Raw genomic sequence first — 18,736 nt, 5'->3', positions numbered from 1 at the left:
ATATTGTCCGCGCCAGCAAAGATATTGCGAAGTGAAAACACGCATACAGCTGCGCTCAAATTTTGCGCTAGGGAATATTATAATCTTCAGTGAACTTTTTTTTGAACATGTCAACTCACGGCCCTAAGCAACGATGTCTTATCACGTTAGGAGCAACCCTTCAGCTCATCTACCAGGTGTGACGTCGTAGGTATTACACACTGTCAACCCGATGGCTCGGCTACTGCTCCACTTTCCTAGGGTTGCAATAACCAACCTCTTTACATTTCTGTAATAAATTTGTCTTTATCTCTTTCTCTATGGAATCAATAAAAAAATAAGAAGTAAGATGAACGGGCATACAGTAAACTAAACCCATATGATCGCTGTAGTTTACACAAAGGATTTCTTCGTTTTGCTGACTGCGTAGTGCTCTAATGCCGCCACTACCAGGCAGTTTACTGCCGGGCAACGAACCTGTTTATTTATTTATTTTCAGACGTTTACACCGAATCTCATTTACTGTTCACTATCATGTATAGGTCGAGCTAAGTACGGGAGAGCACTGCCATTTCCGCTGAAAGCCCACTGGCGGCCTATTGCGCGCCCCCACCGGTGCGGTTAGGTTCTTGTTGTGTCTTCACATTCGCAGCATTCGCGGACGCTCTATGCTTCCACAGCCAAAGGAATTTGCCCGGAGAATACGAGACGGCCCTTTACCCGTTTAAGTAATAATAAGTACTGCTGTTTAATAAGTACTGCCCTTTACCCGTTTCTCCGTTGCCTCGTTTCTCGCAGGCGCGAAGGAGGTAAGATTAGAACGTTGTATAAAGCACTCTAGGAGTGGCAAACAACGCGAAGAAAAACTCGGTTGTTCTGATCGAGACGGTCGTTGCCTCTCGTATAGGTCCAGCCGAGAGCGATCGCTGGCAGTTAATTTAATGTGGGGCAAGCGGCGCGGCACGAGGCAAAAGTGCTGGCCGGGCATTATCGCGTGGTCTCGCCGGATCGCGGATGGAATAGCGGAACGAGGTGCCGCGTTTCCCTCGGCGAAGCAGAGACGAGCTGCCGTTGATTGGCTTTTGGGAAGATCATCGCTGTACGTGTTATGGACCCGGATCGAAAAGAGCAGTGAGGAGAGATAGATAGATAGATAGATAGATAGATAGATAGATAGATAGATAGATAGATAGATAGATAGATAGATAGATAGATAGATAGATAGATAGATAGATAGATAGATAGATAGATAGATAGATAGATAGATAGATAGATAGATAGATAGATAGATAGATAGATAGATAGATAGATAGATAGATAGATAGATAGATAGATAGATAGATAGATAGATAGATAGATAGATAGATAGATAGATAGATAGATAGATAGATAGATAGATAGATAGATAGATAGATAGATAGATAGATAGATAGATAGATAGATAGATAGATAGATAGATAGATAGATAGCGGTACTTGCTGCTTGACTTGCTGGTTTATACTCAATTATGGTATAAAAAAGTCGAAGCTCTGTAATGAAACGACGCGGCAGAAAATGGCGCCTTCTCCTGTCGTAGGCCGTTGTGGCATTCGTCCTCTGGTGAACACAAAAGTAGGCTGATGATGATAACGACGACGATAATTGGGATAAAGATGATTACGGACTATAGAGAGTAAAGGCGGACACGGGGGGGAAGCGGGGGTAGAGGAGGGTAAGAAGGAAATGAGTAACGAGCATCGCCGGCACACCGCGCTGAGCTCTAAGGAAAATTTTGAAAAACTAACAGTTTTGCAACTCTTCTGGGCTGTAACATTCGCCCGAGGGCACAAAACATCCAGCGCTTAAGGTAAAGGCCATTTCCGCGACGCAAGAAATGTGCGTCGTTATTCGCTGTCTCAGCTATACCAACCAAACCTTGCCGTGCAGAGTTTCCCAACTAGGTAACGAAAATTACGCCCGCGGCGCCGCACACAACTTCCAAGCGGCACCAGAGGATGCTTTCCGCCATCGAGGTGGGGCGAAAGGCGGCTCTCGTTGACTGAATATACAACATAAGAAATATACAACAAGATACCACACAGAAACGAAATGAAAGTTTGGAACTATGCCCGTCCATCGCTTCGCAGGTGTATTCTCTCACGAGAAGCGCAAATTTCGGAAGACTGAAAGAAAGTGAGGAATGAGATAATGCGGGTAAAAGATGACAGGTACGGACCAAGCAATGCGAAACGCGCAAGGGGGGCGTACCGGGTTGTGATGCTTCAGGCTGCAAGCGACTACGCGCTTAACGTTCTTCTCTGTCGCGGCTGTAAACGACGCGTCGCTTGCTTTTAGCAAAACAGTCATCGGCTGTCTTGTCTCGTTTTGTCACGTACACGATTGCGGAGGAAGAGAAAAAGAAGGAGGGGGAGCTAAGAGCGTCACTCGGAACTGGAACGACGAAAGTTTTAACTTCTTCAACGAGCCATAGTGCACTGCCTTCGTGAAAAGTGCGGTAACTGCCAGCAACCATGCAGTGAGAGAGCGAAAGAGGAATCGCCGTACTAACGGACGCCGTTACACTCTTCCTCAAGGCGTACGCGAGAACCGTTCCGCACAGGCAGAAATGTGGCCACCGGTTCTTCCCGTTCCCAGGTGGTTCACTCCCCTTTACCCCAAAACATTGAGGAGTGATCCCAATACCTCTCAGCGTCCGTTATCTGTCAAGAACCGGCGCATTCAGCATGACATCGCCCACCCGACGGCGGCGGGGTTAGTGGATGAACTGCACGTTCCAGATGCGCGCTTCGCGTACGCGTATGCCAGCCGTCCCCCCCCCCCCTCCCCGAGGGAAATGTCGGCGCCGAAAACGGCCCTTTCGTCGCAACTGCTAAGAGCTCCCAGAGCTCCCTGGCTTCCTTTGCGAACCCACCGACAGAGCGCAGGAGAGAAGGAAGAAGAGAGCGCGAAAGACTGCGGAAGGAAGGTCGAGGGACGTACGCTACGTGAAAGTTCGATCATATATATCTCTCCTGAACTGCCGTAAAATGACGTCATTTGGTTTTCAAATAGATTCTGCGCTCGCATGCTCTTTGGGGTCGATCGGCCGTCTAAGGGTTGTCATCGCTCGGCGCCCCGTTTATATATGCCGGCGCGAGCGGCGTGTTCTCCACCCATCTCAAAGCCCGGCTCTCGGGGGTGCTACCGGCAAGGTTCGCGAAGTTTCTCGATACAGTGATTCTCTCTCCGCTCTCTCCCCCTCTTTTTATATTTCCTTCTCGACATCCTGTTCCATACTGCTCCCTTCGTCCATTTATGCATACTGTGTATGCCAAGCCTCAGAAGTGCCACGCTTCTAGCTCTCCTTTCGGTTTACAAGACTTCTGAAGGAGGCCGTCGTGGAGTTGGCGCATTTACCGTCTCCGACGCCCTCGAGCTTTTCTTGTCATTGCACTTTCCTAACACTGTGGGGAGACGAGCTGCACAAACCCCGGTGCAACGCGCGTACAGGGCTTGTGATGCGCGAGTCATTCGTGCGAACCAAGAGGCGGCACTTATGTTATTCATAACCACATCAAGCCAAAGCCAAGAGATAATAATGCAAACCAGCGCATAGGGGAAATTATTTGCTTTATCTAAATGGAGATGAAAGTGGAGGAAACAGTTTGCCGCTGGTCGGAGCTGAATCGAACATCCCCTGGGTAACGCGAATATTCCACAAAATCTGTGATTTGGGCCCGCTTTGTTTTACTTCGCGTGCATATCGGCTGTCGTGTTCCTCTAGTCGGTCTCAGTTTAATTTCACTGACGGATATCCTTCTCTCAGAACGACGGGCCAAATTCTGCGTGTCTCATGAAACGCAACGCTCCGAAGCGCTGAATACGTGATTTACCGCACAGGCCACGATTATTGGCCCACGCACTTCTAAATTTGTTCGAGGATAAACCATCACGTGCTTCTTACATTCCCCAAGTATAAACAAGCTCCATAGCTTAGTTCCCTGAGGAAATTGATTAATCCTACTAGGTGCATCGAGACACACTTGTACAGTAACCATTTTCGAAGATCATAAGCCATGCAGAAACAATTAAATTTACTCACAAAAACACTTGACGTGCCTCTAATTTTTCCCACATGTAAACATGATCTAATGTAGAGTCCTCTAGCTATACTGGGAAACAAAGCGGATAAAGTTCGTACAAAGCTTTCAACCACCTGCTGAAGGCATTTTTTGAAATGCTGTATTTCGTTCACGCACATTTAAATTCGCATAGACATTGGCCATACTGGTTTCCCCACTCTCTCTAAAGTTAGTGACGGTGACTAAATGTTTCGCCCCTCCGAATGTAAGGTGTAAGGTATGGGGGATACGACAGAACATATAATTTTACACAAACAAAAGAAAAACAAAATGTAGGTTTTAAATTAAAATGAGAGTTGTAAAAATGACACGATGCGTTCGTGGTAAACAAAAAAAAAATGACAGTCACTTAAGTACCCTTACGTGATTTGAATACGAAAGCATTGCGGCTTTTCAAAGCTATCACTATAAATGACTCCTTAAGCACTACGACGTGTTTTCATTCCATTCTTCGCTTTCCTTTCACCCACCGTGGTTACTCAGTGGCTATGGTGTTAGGCTGCATAGCACGAGGTCGCGGGATCGAATCCCGGCCACGGCGGCCGCATTTCGATGGGGGCGAAATGCGAAAACACCCGTGTACTTAGATTTAGGGGCACGTTAAAGAACCCCAGCTGGTCGAAATTTCCGGAGTCCCCACTACAGCGTGCCTCATAATCAGAAAGTGGCTTTTCCAGCGCTTTATTTTATTTTATTCGTGCGCGCTTCCCATCTGCCTCCAAGTGAAGCAATGGGGCACGGTGCCGCTTTCGCAGTAAGTTGCCAGCCTGCGTCGGACCCTTTATTTTTATGTTTTTCACTGCCAGTAAAAAAAAAAAGAGAGACAACGGCAAAAACCATATGCTCTCCCGTTTACAAACCACGCTGTGTGAACAGATGCCGTGGAACAGGCAAAACAAGAAGGAACCAGGGATTGCTTCCGAATTTCTCTTCCTTCGTCTCCACCGCTTTCGGCTAGTTACTGGGTGAAACCGGCCTTTGTCCTTTCGTCGGCCGTTTTACCAAATATGTGACCCGTTGTTTGCTCATCTCGTTAGTCGAGTTTGTGGCTTAGAGGGTGAAAGTACAAAGAAAGGAGCGGAAGAGGATGCTGCGGAAGAGATGAGAAACCGTGAGTGAAACGAAAGTAGGGGGGGAGGGGAATGCGCGTGAGTGCATTTTATCGTTTTTCGCTGCTTTAGTCATATCCCCAAAAGCTGGCCGGGTATTTTCTTTCTTCTTTTTTCAAACGCTTCATGTGTCCTCGAGAAAGCGATTCTGATGGCAATAAAGAAAGTTTCGAATTTAATTCATTCGGAAATGGATACGGTGCTGCGAGGGCAGAGAGTGAGGGAGAGCATGAAAAAGTGTTAAAAAAAAAGCAAGAAAGCGCGTTCCGAAACGCAGTCGCCTCCTCATAACGGCTGGTCGTAAAGGGAGCGATGACTTCCTGTACAACGCATAACGGCAGAGCTTGGTTTATCAGGCATGCCGTAATGGGGCACCACGGATTGATTTTGAATACCAGGGGATGCCTACGCTGCCCCGAAAGCGCGGGACGCGGGCGTTTTTGCATTTCGCACGCATAGAAATGCGCTCATCGTGGCAGGGATTTGATCCCTCGACCTCGTGTTTAGCAGTGCAACCCCCCAGCCGCCAAGACACCCCGCCGGGTGCAGAAAGGCTTTGACAAAACGTAGAGCGATCATTGTAAACCACCCTGGCCCCTCTTTTCTCTTCACTTCTGAAAAAAACCTGGAGAAAATAGCCTCACCGACTGAATTCGTTCGCGCGATACATAACCAGAGAGAGAGTGAGCTAAAACAGAAAATATCCCGGCAAACGCGATTGCCGGTTTAACGCAAGCCTCACAAAATGTCATACAGGACCTCGATACACCCCACAAGCTCTACGTGCAGATACCAAAGTATTTCTAACAGCGTTTTTAATCTCGAAAGTAAGCAGCCGAATACACAATTTTCTTTTCTTTCTTTTTAAATTCATGAGACCTTTCCTACATTTCCTAATATAATGCCTAATATTATGATGCGCGTCCTGCTTTCTCGCTCCACTCTGGCTTGCAATCTTGTCTGCCATCCAGACCTGTCGCGGAACAACTTTAACGTGTTTCACGTGGCTGGGGCATCACAGTTACGAATGCATAATTAGTCCTCATTCGTATGGTGAGCCGCGCCGCCTGCGATTACTCGCGTCGTACGCGCTTATATTGCGACGAAAATGTACGGACCATTCTTTGCCACTATCCATATTTCCACGCTTAACGACATGTCCTCCGTTCTAGTTCCAGGCACTTAGATGGCGGACTGTTCTTGGATGTAAAGGTGCTAGAACCATGGCCGAGGAGCTCTGCCATCCACAAAAGAGCATATAGAAATAGAACAAAGGCGCGGACGTTAACCTTATGAGAAGTTCCGGTTTGCTATCCAGCGTAGGGGTGTGGCAACTTGTGTGTGTGTATATATATATATATATATATATATATATATATATATATATATATATATATATATATATATATATATATATATATATATATATATATATATATATAATGTATATATATGGATAGATAGATATAGAAAGAGAGACAGAGATCACATTAAATATAACAAATTACGAAATTAAAAGAGGAATTGCGTTCCCTTTATATAGGCTTTCACGGACGCCGGTGCTTCGCAAAGCACCCAGTAATGCGGATGTAATAATGCGCTCCATCGATGCTGTCAGAGTTTCTTGGTTCTAGAGAGGCTTGTAGTCCAAATGGTTGTGCGCGATGAAGAGTATGCGCGTGGTCGCCAAATTGCCAAAGCCTTAGTGACAAGTGAGTTGCAGGAGTGCTTCTGGCTATTATATACGTGAGTCAGTACTGGGCAGTATCGAAGGTACATGTATCTCAACCTGGCGCTGCTGCCACAAAGCCACCTGAATTTCCACATGCATGAATTTTCTAATGTCCGACCTTAACAGGTAGATTGACAATACTTCATGCTTAAATACCATGGCTATTAGTGGTGCCGCTTGTATCGTGTTTATATGTGTTCACTGTGATTGTGTGATACGGAACCGCCTTCCTATTTTACTTAGATATACTTTTCTTTCTTTATTAGCTCGCTCTAAAATTCTTTATTATTACAAATCACCAGTTATCACCAAAATCACCAAATGACCGTTTCGAGTGTCTGCCTGTCTGCCGGAAGTCCCGAGGTGTACAGGCCTCCTTTGTATGTGTATGTTTGTGTGGGTGTGCGAGTTTAGAGCGACCCTTTTCTCGAATTGGACCTAGAGGAGAACTTCTACGAACCCGGAACGCGCAGAGGAGGTGGACAGGCGTCTACAATTCCAGGAGGCGGGACGACGTCTTCTTTTCAGCAGGCTCGGTATAACCAGAGGAGGAGGGGCCCTCTTTATATGCCGGTCACGTGATGTCGACGGTAGCAAGATCCCGCCCACGATTCTAGAGAACCTATTTAAGGGGCTCCGAAATGTACTTTTGAACACTTCATGCTCTTCTCATTTTCTTTCATCTACCTTTGAATAAACCGTTCAAGTTTCGCACTAGAAAATCGTCTCACGCTTGCTTGGTCACCATGGTCTACCGTATGTCTGCAGCCCGCCGACAACGCCACGCTACCCAATAAATAACGTCGATCGAGCTTCGATAGGCAGGCACCGCTACTACTCGGCAGCAGTACGATACGCTACCCTGGAGTACGCAACAGGCCTTGGCATTTTATGGCCACATGCAACAGGTATGTCCTGATGTAGATGGTCTGGAAAACTGTTATATATACTATGTCAGCCTTACTGCTTCCTCTAGTTCCCCCAGCGCGCCGCAGACGTTCGAACAACGTGTCGTGGGGTGCAATAACTGCGTAATTTCAGCCTAGCCACCTACGCGACTTCATGTGGCGTCTAGGGTGGCAAGTGTTTCCAAATCGTGACAGGCTGAAGCGATGGGGCGTAGTGCCATCTTTGCTGTCTATCAATTGGCCTCTTCAAGAATCCAACAAACATGTGCTGCTGCAATGCGTCGTTGCGGTCACATTTTGGAGCGCCGTGCATACTGGTTTCCGTCACCTTGGACTTAAGCGCTATCTTTTACATCTGGCCGCCTCTGTGTGGCCGCTTCGCGCGGCTTTTAATTGCTGCGGGGGCCTTTTTGTATAAGGCGTAACCGGCGCGAGGCAGTTTCCGCCGGACCTCGTCGCCTCACTCTGTTTCCACTTCTGGGGAGGCTCTACTCTGAGCTACTGTCGCTTCTATCAGAATAGACGTTTTTCCTTGGGGAAGAAGAGATCTTTCGACAGTGTATGGTTGTGCCGTTTCCGGTCAGTAGCTGAATTTTTCACTAGGCGGGTCCTTGTAGCCGAGGCATCAGAAGTGTTCATAGTATATGCAGAAATGTATCTGCCTGTGATCTTCAATTTTATGTAAAGTGTCTATATCACATCATCATTGTACATAGCCATTGTGTACACTGTATATATCGAACATCAATTTATATATATGGCAATCAGTATATGCGTAACGTTGCCTTTCCTTCGGTCTGTGCGGTTACATCATACTGAGTGAGGACTCGGACACTACTTTGAAAACGTGCCGTGTATACAACTGTACGTTTTTTGTATATCTTATCGTCCAGGTGGAATTGTGCCGTGATAGCGACTCAGTGTTCGTATCGTCTTTTGTCGAAAGAAGCATCAGAAGGGAGGGGTTTCCTCACTTACGGAGCCAACCGCTACAGCTCGGCCCCGATGTACCACTTCGTATAACCTGCATTGTTTCTCAAGCTGCCTACGTTCAATATCTTCCACAATTTTGTTAAATCTGAACACGTTGAAAAAGCTCTGATGCGGCGTAATGTTATTAAACGCGTAGCAGTACGCTATTATCCAATTTACGTTTGTAGATCAAACATGTATCATGTATAGCTAATAAAAATTAACAAAATTAAAGTCAACCAGCCACTACAGGCAACCACCGTCGGACCATAATGTTTTATTTATTGGGTTAGGCCCTACAAAGCTCAAAAGAACAGACTGTAAAGCGACTATAAAGCTTATAAAGAGCTGATTTGTTTCTTTATAATGCGTACGCCAGCAAAATCTGCCGAACCTGCGAAAAGTGTAATGCATTGTGTGTGCAAAAAATGCATAATTTGCAAAGATTATTTAATCGCTTTAATAGTGCAAATGGAGATGATTTTATAAGCGTTAAGGAACAATTGAAATGAACAATATAGAAATTCATAAGCCAGAATACTCATAATCAGGTTTCTGCATACCCGTAGTGATACGTAGGGGCCCGTAGAAAATGCATGGGGAAGTCTATAACAGGGGAGGGCCAACTTGAAATTTGGGGGTGGGCCAGCATGATATTGGTTGTCACCACCTTGAAATGTAGCGGTTGGCAACCTAAATTTGGAGATGGGCTAATTGAAATTTAAGGGTATGCTTTCGCATGCTTAGACAGTTGCTGTGGCGTTAGTGCATAATTTTTATTAATTTACCCTTTCTGTAGGTATTCGCCGGACGGAAAAAATTCACAGTTACGTCCAAAAGGAGGAGCATCAATTCCAATAGGTAGTTTGTTGACAGCTATATGATGAAAGGATACAAGGTTTATCGAGTGTATAAACTCGTAAACATTGGCCTACTAACCAAACAGCAAGCATGGTGTCACTGATGTACAAGAAAGCGTGACCATATCTGACTCGATGACCGCGGAAAGTCGCTGTCGAAACGCCGGGGGGAGGAAGTGCGGAAGCAGCAGCGAGCGAATTGATCTTTGTGCTGCCTCTCGCTTCAACGCGACCTAAGCAGGGAAAACACTGCACACGAATCTATCAGCAATCGGCGCACTGCCGCTATCGTAGATCGCTTTCAATATTTATTTATTTATTTTATTGTACCCTCAAGACCGAAGTATTACAGAGGGGAGTGGGTAAAAAAAATATACACAAATAAATAAACAAAGCAGCATTAAACAACAAATGTGGTTAGTTAATTGCATCCGGGAGTAATGATGTCTGATAATGCCGAACGAAACTTTGAGTTGTCCTTGATTGCGACAACTGCGCCGGGAAGGTGGTTCCATTCCTGAGAGGTCCTAAGAATGAATGATTCGTTACAGGTTCTGGTGCGGCACTGAATGATTCCAACCTTGTGGCTATGGTCGATGCGAGAGCAAATGTAGGTAGGAGGTGATATTCGATTATCGCGTAGGTACGAATTGTGGAAATATAGTTTATGAAATAAAGCAAGGCGAAAGCACTTACGCCGGGCTGAGAGAGGAGCAAGCAGCAAAGAGTTTTTCATGGCAGTTACGCTTGATGTACGGCTGTAGTTGCTATGAATGAAACGTACGGCATTGTTTTGGATTAGTTCGAGTAATTGAGTAAGGGTTTCGAGGTGCGGGTCCCAGATGGATGAAGCGTACTCCATTTTACTCCTAATAAGTGTTTTGTATAGAATTAATTTTAATGATGTAGGAGCAGAAGAAAAGTTTCGGCGAAGATAACCTAGCATGCGATTAGTATTGTTAATTACGTTATCCATGTGCAACGACCAGGAAAGTGATGAGGTTATGTGGACGCCTAGGTATTTATACGAGGTTACGACCTCCAGGGGAGTATCATTAAGGTAATAGTTCGGTGGAGGAATATGGCTGCGAGTTACACGCATACATTTACATTTACTTACGTTAAGCTGCATTAACCATACGTCACACCAGTTAGAGATAGCGTCCCGCGTGGCCATGCGCGGCTCTGTCATACCAGCAGGCGCCCGAGTAGAACGCCCCCCTCGCCGCGGTGCCTTGCGCGCGAAGGAACACGGCGAGCTTCCTCCCCGCTTTCCTCTCTCGTGCGTGCGAGATTGAACCGCCATTGTCGGTTCACTCCCACACACTTTCGCTCGCACATTAACCACACAGCACCCGGCGATGGTGTTATTCCCCTTAGACTTTATTAGCCTCGTGCTCGATCGATGGCGGCGCATCGAACAGCGCTCCGGTGACGTCAGACGGGGGCTCGACTTTGTCGTTTGCTACACTCCCGCTAAAATGGGTTCATTTTCACGCGCTTTCTCACGCTTTGACTGTGTGCTCATTTGGCACGGCGCTCTTATTACTATCCGTATTTTTTGCTAGAGTTAGATTTATAAATACGACCATTATGAAGACAATAAATGTTATTCAGTGAAATATGATTAAGATACCTTGGTTAAGCCTGCTGTGCTCATCGCCGTGGATAGAGGCGAAAACATTAGAAGGAAACACAAAGAGCCAGCGACGTTTGACTTCGCGAACGTGGGCGACGCGCAAGCGTTTGAGTGTTGTAGCGCATACCAAGCTATCGGCCCTCGGTGTGCCTAGACTGTTCGCATCGCAGATCGTATTCAAGAGTGGGTTCACATAGCCGAGCCATATTCAACAGCTGCCGGAGTATAACGTCCCTTTGTAAACATTCGCTTATTAGCTCAATCAAAGCATTATGTCAGCACGCACAGGCAAACAGGAACGCATCACTCCTGATGATTGCGGACGCTCGCTGTCAAAACGCTGGCGTGGCGAATCGCGGAAGCGGCAGCAGTGAGCGAAGTGAGCTTCGCGCTGTCTATCATTTCAATGCAAGCTGAACGGCGAGAACACAGCGTACTCAATGCTACGAGCGATCGGACCACCTGGACTGTGCCTCTTAAGCAGATCGCATTAAAGATAAAGACCGCGCGACTGCGTGCTGCAGAAGTTGAACACCCCCTCCCTCCCCTCCCGGTGCTATATGCGTGTGACGCAAGATGGCGCGCTCCCCCCCCCCTTTTTTCCTCCTTTGAGCACGTGAGATTCAGCTGCCATCCTCCGCTCATCGTCGCACGCTTTCATTGGCACACGCAGCCTACGGCGAGCGAGAACGGTGTTATCACCGATAGGCACCTGGCGACAGCTCTCGTCTGCCTCATACAGCAGCCGCGGGTGCTCGAGTGTATCTCAAAGCTGTGGTGGGGCTAGGGGCGCCCAGAGGCCTTCGCAAATTTATATTGGGCCTAATTTCGATATGGGAACCCATGTAAACAACCGAGCGCCAGGTCGTTGTACATATCTCTACCCATTAGAAAAAACCGCGTAGGGTTTCCGATGGCACTGAGGTTCGAACCCAGAAGCTCCCACATAATATGCGACAACTCTACCAATTCACAACCGCTGTGGTCAAATCTCCTTACATACATAATAGAAATAATGCGAAGAGTTGCATTACATTATGCAGCAATGAATGATGACTGCAAAGATAACTAGGCGGATCATGAGGGTGTACAAACTTGACGGGTCTGTAGGAAAGGCGGCTCAGGTGCAGACAATTGTTCAGACAGTAAATGAGTTCAAGGAAATGAGGACGGAGACTAGTGATGTCAAGACGTTTCCCGTGCCTATCTTTTGTGCATTCTATTTCTCTCTCTTTTTCTTTTCTTTTTGTACAGGTCGAGCTAAGCGAACTTCGCGGTATCGCGGAAGCTAGAAGTTATGTCAGGAAGCTGAGCTGCATAACAGGTCTTAGTGTGCGGGCGATCAGAGCGCTCTGGTAAATCGCCAAAGTAACGATCATTGTGAGCGTAGACCACAAGACCGGCCGTTTCTGTAGAACTTTGATGGAGGCGTTGGAAGTGAAAGCAAATGGATACATTAGTCAGTAACAAAAGCCGCTGAAGGCGGAACAAAATAAATAACACAAATTCAAGCGCCGTGTCTTGCGTTAACACTTGCCTTTGTCGTCGTCTTCCTCCTTTTCGCTTTTTTTTTCTCTTCTTTTTTTGACTGACATCATGAATTAGGAGAGGTTGGCGCCTTTATTGGGCACCGACACATCGCTTGGCAAAAGACAATATCACAAAATTTGTGAGAATATGTGGCACAAAAGTATCACAAAAATGCGCTTGTTATTTCTTCACGCACAGTTCTGTGTTCACTGTATGCTGTCAAACCAACTAGGGCTATTTCCTACATTGTTCAAGCATTGATCGCAATGTAGCATGACCTCTAAACAAACAAAGAACATCATGCTCAGAGGGCAAAATTTGTCCGTTAAAAAAAGAACCTGCATCCCAACGAAGCAAAGTGAAATCTACCGTTCTGAGCTGCATGTTCGATGGATGTGAAATTGGGGAAACCGATCCAAAGCTCAGGATGTGAAAAAATAAAAAAAATAAACTCAGCATCCACTTGAAAGTAGCTACAAAGGGTGTAAGCCTGCACGCCCAACCCCTTATCAAGGGAGAAACTTGGATGAGCACATCTGCAGTACCTGAAGGCAACAACAGTTTTGAGTGCCCGACTGTATGCCACGCTGTGCCTGGTCTGGTGCACTGCATAGATATCGGCTCCTATCTTCTCTCCGCCTCTTTCATCCTCCCATCTCCATCTCCTCGTGTAGAATGGCTAACTGATCTGAGCCTAGTAACCTCTCTATTTCTGTTTATTTCTTTACTACGTGTACGGCACAAGAATCCACGCATTCCTGGAGGCCTTCTAGGTTTCCGTTGTAGCATCGTGGTACTTTTACATGAAGTTGAACATTCCTTTGCGCTGAAAGTAGCAGAACCACAGTCAGGAATTGTGGATACAGCCTAAGCAAATAAGGAAAACGTTGTGGGCGTCATCTGGCCTTCAGACAGGAATGAAGACGACAAAGCATTAGGATTCTCGCGCGTACCCCGCGGCCACGCCAGTGTTACGACTGGGTTTGCTGCTGGGGTAAACGAGCTCGGCTGCAGCTAACAGAAAGACACGGATCCCAATTTGCCAAACTCAATAAACAGACCGACGCCCGGCCGGTTTCCCTCGGGTACTGAAAGAAAAGAAGAAGAAGAAAACGTCGTAAAGAAAGAGAGAAAAAGACCTCACGCTTTGGTTGAGGTTGGTTAGCGTGTCAGTTTGGTTGGACTTTATGGTGGGTAAACAGCCAACCATTGTGGTTGCCAAACGGGAAACATACTGTTTGTTGTACCGCTGAACAATCTTATAGAAGAAATGCATGCGCCTGTGGTTCGTATTGTCCTGGAATTGGGCACAAGTATGTACACAGGCATATAAACATGGTATTGTAGTGCTTACACGTTTCTTTTTGCTCTCGCAAGGGTCGGATGATTCTCATAATGCGATAGCTTCGGAGAGTATTTGCTGAAATATGCTGCTAGGGACACCTGGTGGTTCCATGGCATTGCACTACTTCTAAGATGTAGACGCACTAATGGGTGTAATGAATGTCTTGATCTTTGTTCTTTATTTTCTTTAACTCAACTAGTATCTGAACCAACAAGAATTTCAAAGGGTACTGCCAATATCTTAGACTTGATATTATGCTCTCATCCTGACCTTATTACGAATGTTTCATCTATACCTGGTGTAAGCGACCATCTAATTCTTTCATTTAACGTTACGTCTCCTCTGTCAAAGCCGGCTGTTAAAAAAAGGTTAATATATGACTACGACACAGCAAACTTTAACGATATAAACTTGGAATTATCTAACTTGCTTCACCTCTTTTTAAGTAACTTCGATGATCGCACGGTAGACAATAACTGGATCATATTCAGAAACAAAGTACATAAACTGACTGATAAGTTTATTCCGTCGCGTATTATATCATCGAATTCTAAGTCACCTTGGTTTAATTTCCACCTAAAGAGGCTTTGCAATCGTAAAAAGCGCCTGTACTCTTGCGTGTAACCCACGTTCATGAAGTGAAACGTCGCTGAAACTTTTCTTGTCGCTCAGGTTACGCCCATTTGAAAGCTGTTTTGAAAGTAAGCAAATTTGACCTAATTGGTGTAGGCATGTGTAGAGCTCAACAGGACTGTGCAGCAAGAGGAATTTCTGCAGGCTTATATGGATACCGATGTACACTCCTGTAAGTGCTGAGCAGGCGTCGATGTGACTTGACCATCATGTTAGCCACTATAACCGTGGCATCCAAGGCACGCACACTGAACATGAAGAAAGGGTTAGCTATCATTTTGTAAGACTCCTGGTGGAATCATTCGCAGCATGATGGAAGTTTGTACAATCTTCATGAGCCATGCGCTTTGTCATGCACACGTGCGTTTTGTATGTGTGTATGTGTGTGTAATGTGTATGTGTATGTCATTCCGGCTGCAGAGTTGAAACTCGATAGAATAACGTGCGCAGTGTACTCTGTTCTACGTTAGACTTAAGATTTGTCCTGTTGCTCTTTCTTTCCTCTTTGCTCCCCTCCTTCCCATCTTCCATTTCTGTGTTGCTGTCACCTCCCTTCAGAAGAGTAGGCAGGCGTTGTGCCCCTTCCGGTGGCAGTTGCCAGCCTGCTCCTCTCTTTCCCTTTCCTGTTAAGTGTGTATATGTGTATATGTGTTCAAAGGAAATAATAATGATAATAATTGCTGCGCGCGCGCACGTGTGTGTGTGTGTGTGTGTGTGTGTGTGTGTGTGTGTGTGTGTGTGTGTGTGTGTGTGTGTGTGTGTGTGTGTGTGTGTGTGTGTGTGTGTGTGTGTGTGTGCACGCGCGCGTGTGTTCAGATGTGTGTGTGTGTACGTGTGCGTGTGTGTGGGAGCGTACGTGTAGTGTGTACGTGTGCGTACGCGGGTGTTTTTTTAGATAGAGGCATTTGTTAATAGATGCTGCTAGAGATGTTCGCCGATAGCGTAAGATACCTTTAATTTCTGGGCTTTCTCTTAATACCAACTGTCACTTTTGCCGTTTGCTGTCCTATTTTCGTTATCGGTGTCATAACAACTACAATGACGGGCTGCATCACCCTAGAGCCCGATGCAGCCAAAACGAACAAGCTATCCGCTGAAAACAGCCACGAAAGTGTAACGTTGTCCTACTTTTCTGTCGCGGATTCTTCCCTTCACCTGCTACGTCCTTCTTCCTCCGTTTATCGACCATTGTTTCGGAGATTCGCCCAGTGGGCTGTTCTTCGATTTCGCCTTTTCCCACTGGCGTGAAAAAATTTCTCCCAAGTCGGGCTGCATTTTGACGCTTGGGAGCTTCGGTATACCGTGCGGTCGATATTGAAGAGGTCGCCGTTGCTCGTGCATGGGAGTTCGCCGTGTTTTCCTTCGCCTAGAACTGGTCCGTGAAAAACCAAACGGTAGTGAAAGTTGCTATCGACGCAAGAGTAGCTTTCCCTTTGCTAAGCGGAAAAAGGGTGAAGGGCAAAACCCAATAACGGAGACGCGCTGTATAAGTGTGCCATGTTTATCGACAAAATGGAATTCGTAGAGCGCGCTGTGTACTGGTAAGGACGTGAGAGAAAGCAGCGTGCGCTGACGCGGGCCTTGAAACATTGTCAATAGGGGCGCGAACAGCTTCTGTCGTCGTGAAGGAACTTGCCCGAAGTCAGCGTCTGTTAAATGGAATTCCGTTCGATTCGCTGAAGCGCGCCGTTCGTGTATGGGAGAAATAGCAAAAACATCGGTTCTTTGAATGCAAATGGCAGTTTGAACGTTGTGCGGAAAACAAATGCGTGCAATAAATGACGGCCACCTGCTGCAGTACGAGCAGCTGTCGCTTCTGGCACAGGGATCTGCTGGGAAGCGTTGAGACTGTGTTTAATGTAAGAGGACGAAATTTAACTTTATTCACTGTTCTAAAGTGAGTAATTGCGAAAAGGAAACACCTGCCAGTAAATATTCCTGGTTCATCGATCCGGCGAGCCTATGTGGCCGTGCACACACCGTGACGAAAGCTATGACGGTATCGTGCCGTAAACGGCACAACGACAACGACAAGGTGATTTAAGGGACCAAGTAAAAGTAAGGTTACACGGTGATTGAGAGAAAACTTCAGTCAGATGATCGTCCTTCACATCTCTGACGTCGTTCGCGTAGACGCTTCAGTGGCTGTCGTTGCCTTTGAAAACTGGAAGCAGCTGCCGCCGTTTTTTGTTGAGAGCGAACACCTGGCTGTACGTAAGCGTTAAAGAGCTTGAAATACGCTGCTTCGATGCGTTGCCAATTCTCTAGTTTAGAGATCCTAACCGAAGGTACAGATAGTCGACCGCTTATAGAAAAAATTGCGGTCGAAGTTCTCTGGAGGAAGCTGTAGCTCGGTTACACTTGTTTTTTACACATCGTACCGTAAATCGGTAGCTTTGTAAAAAAGAAAAAAAAACTGAGTTTACAAATCCGTAACGGTGCACCAAGAATAGACATCGCAGTTTTGTAAACTACGTACATTATCCCACCCAAACCGGGCAAATTTTAGTTATCAATGTATATCTTAAGTGAATGGTTAATGTTTACGAGAGTTTTGCGAATGCTCTACCCATATATTAACGGCGTACTTCATAGCGGTGTGTAAAATTTTGTCTGGTTTAGATGTATTCTCAGGTGTATTTTACAGAATTGTGATTTTGTTTTTCTTTCCTGCTGAGTTACAGAGCTGTAAACGTGATTGTTTCATGTTTTGACATTTTCCGATTTTCAGAAACATTAATCAAAAATCGACGGCATAAATAAAAAAAAAAACTCGCTTCCCACAGTCACTAGAGTCTAACTTTTTATTTTAAACATAACAAACATTATGAATGTCGGTGCGGAGGGTGCCGAGAAAAGCGATTTCTCCTTTCCCGCGTATTTAGACAGGAGCATCGTATAGTGGCTGCCTGTTTAAATGACCAAACGTTAAATAAAACGGTCAAACGGTCTTGCCCATATAACGCCACTCTGGACTTCTCGCACCACGATAATTCTCGCTTCATGGCTTCCCTCGCTTCAATAGCGGGTTCGATGTTCTCGTGAATAATTAGTGTCTTTGCGAGATAAATGTTCTTACACTCTCGTTCCGTTAGATTAGGGTAGCGCAGCCTGCGCCTTGCTGTATAGAGGAGGAGGAGGAGGAGGAATTTTATTATTCCAGAAACTGTTGCCCGGTTTATTCCTGGGTGGTTCCGTCTGACAGGGCTCCACTGGCGATCGCGGCTCGCCGGGCCGCAATCACCTGTTTTAGTGGAGGCATATTCGCTGTCCCCGCGAGTTCCGAAATAGCTATGGAAACCGGCGTGCGGGGCACGGTCTCTAATCAAGAGATAATAAGCAAGAGACGTTTAAAGTATTGGTGGGAAAAGAGCAGGGAACACGTTCGCACGACCGAATCTCTTACAGGCGTAGACCACGCTACAAGGTACGGATAGAGAAGCCTTGACAAAATGAAAAAAAGAAAAAGATTAGGCAAACGTGTACAAAAATGAAAAAGAAAAGAAAACATCTGTAGCATACCTGATTAAATCAAGCAGGCTAGATGAGTATTTGGCACCACGCGGTTTCAAAGGGCAATAAATCATCATCATCATCAGTGGCACAGGTAGCGGTACAAGGTAATTTGTGTTTCCTATGAAGTATGTGGCTCCTACCCACTATGGGGGATTGGCCAAGAAAATGACGGATTGTCTTGAGGAAGAAAAAAGAATGAATAAGGAGATGTATACAAAAATGGTAGATTAAGAAACATGTATAGCATACCTGATTATATTAAGCAGGCTAGGTGACTGTCCCCGTATCATTTCGAAGGGGATGCTAATAAATCATCATCAATAAGTCTTTTTAGCGCACCAATTGCACGGTAGACAGGCATCTAGCGCGTGAAGGGGTTGGAGCTTCGGACT

This window comes from Dermacentor albipictus, chromosome 2, assembly GCF_038994185.2.
Source record: "Dermacentor albipictus isolate Rhodes 1998 colony chromosome 2, USDA_Dalb.pri_finalv2, whole genome shotgun sequence".
Classification (NCBI taxonomy): domain Eukaryota; kingdom Metazoa; phylum Arthropoda; class Arachnida; order Ixodida; family Ixodidae; genus Dermacentor; species Dermacentor albipictus.
Note: the sequence above shows the minus strand (reverse complement) of the source record.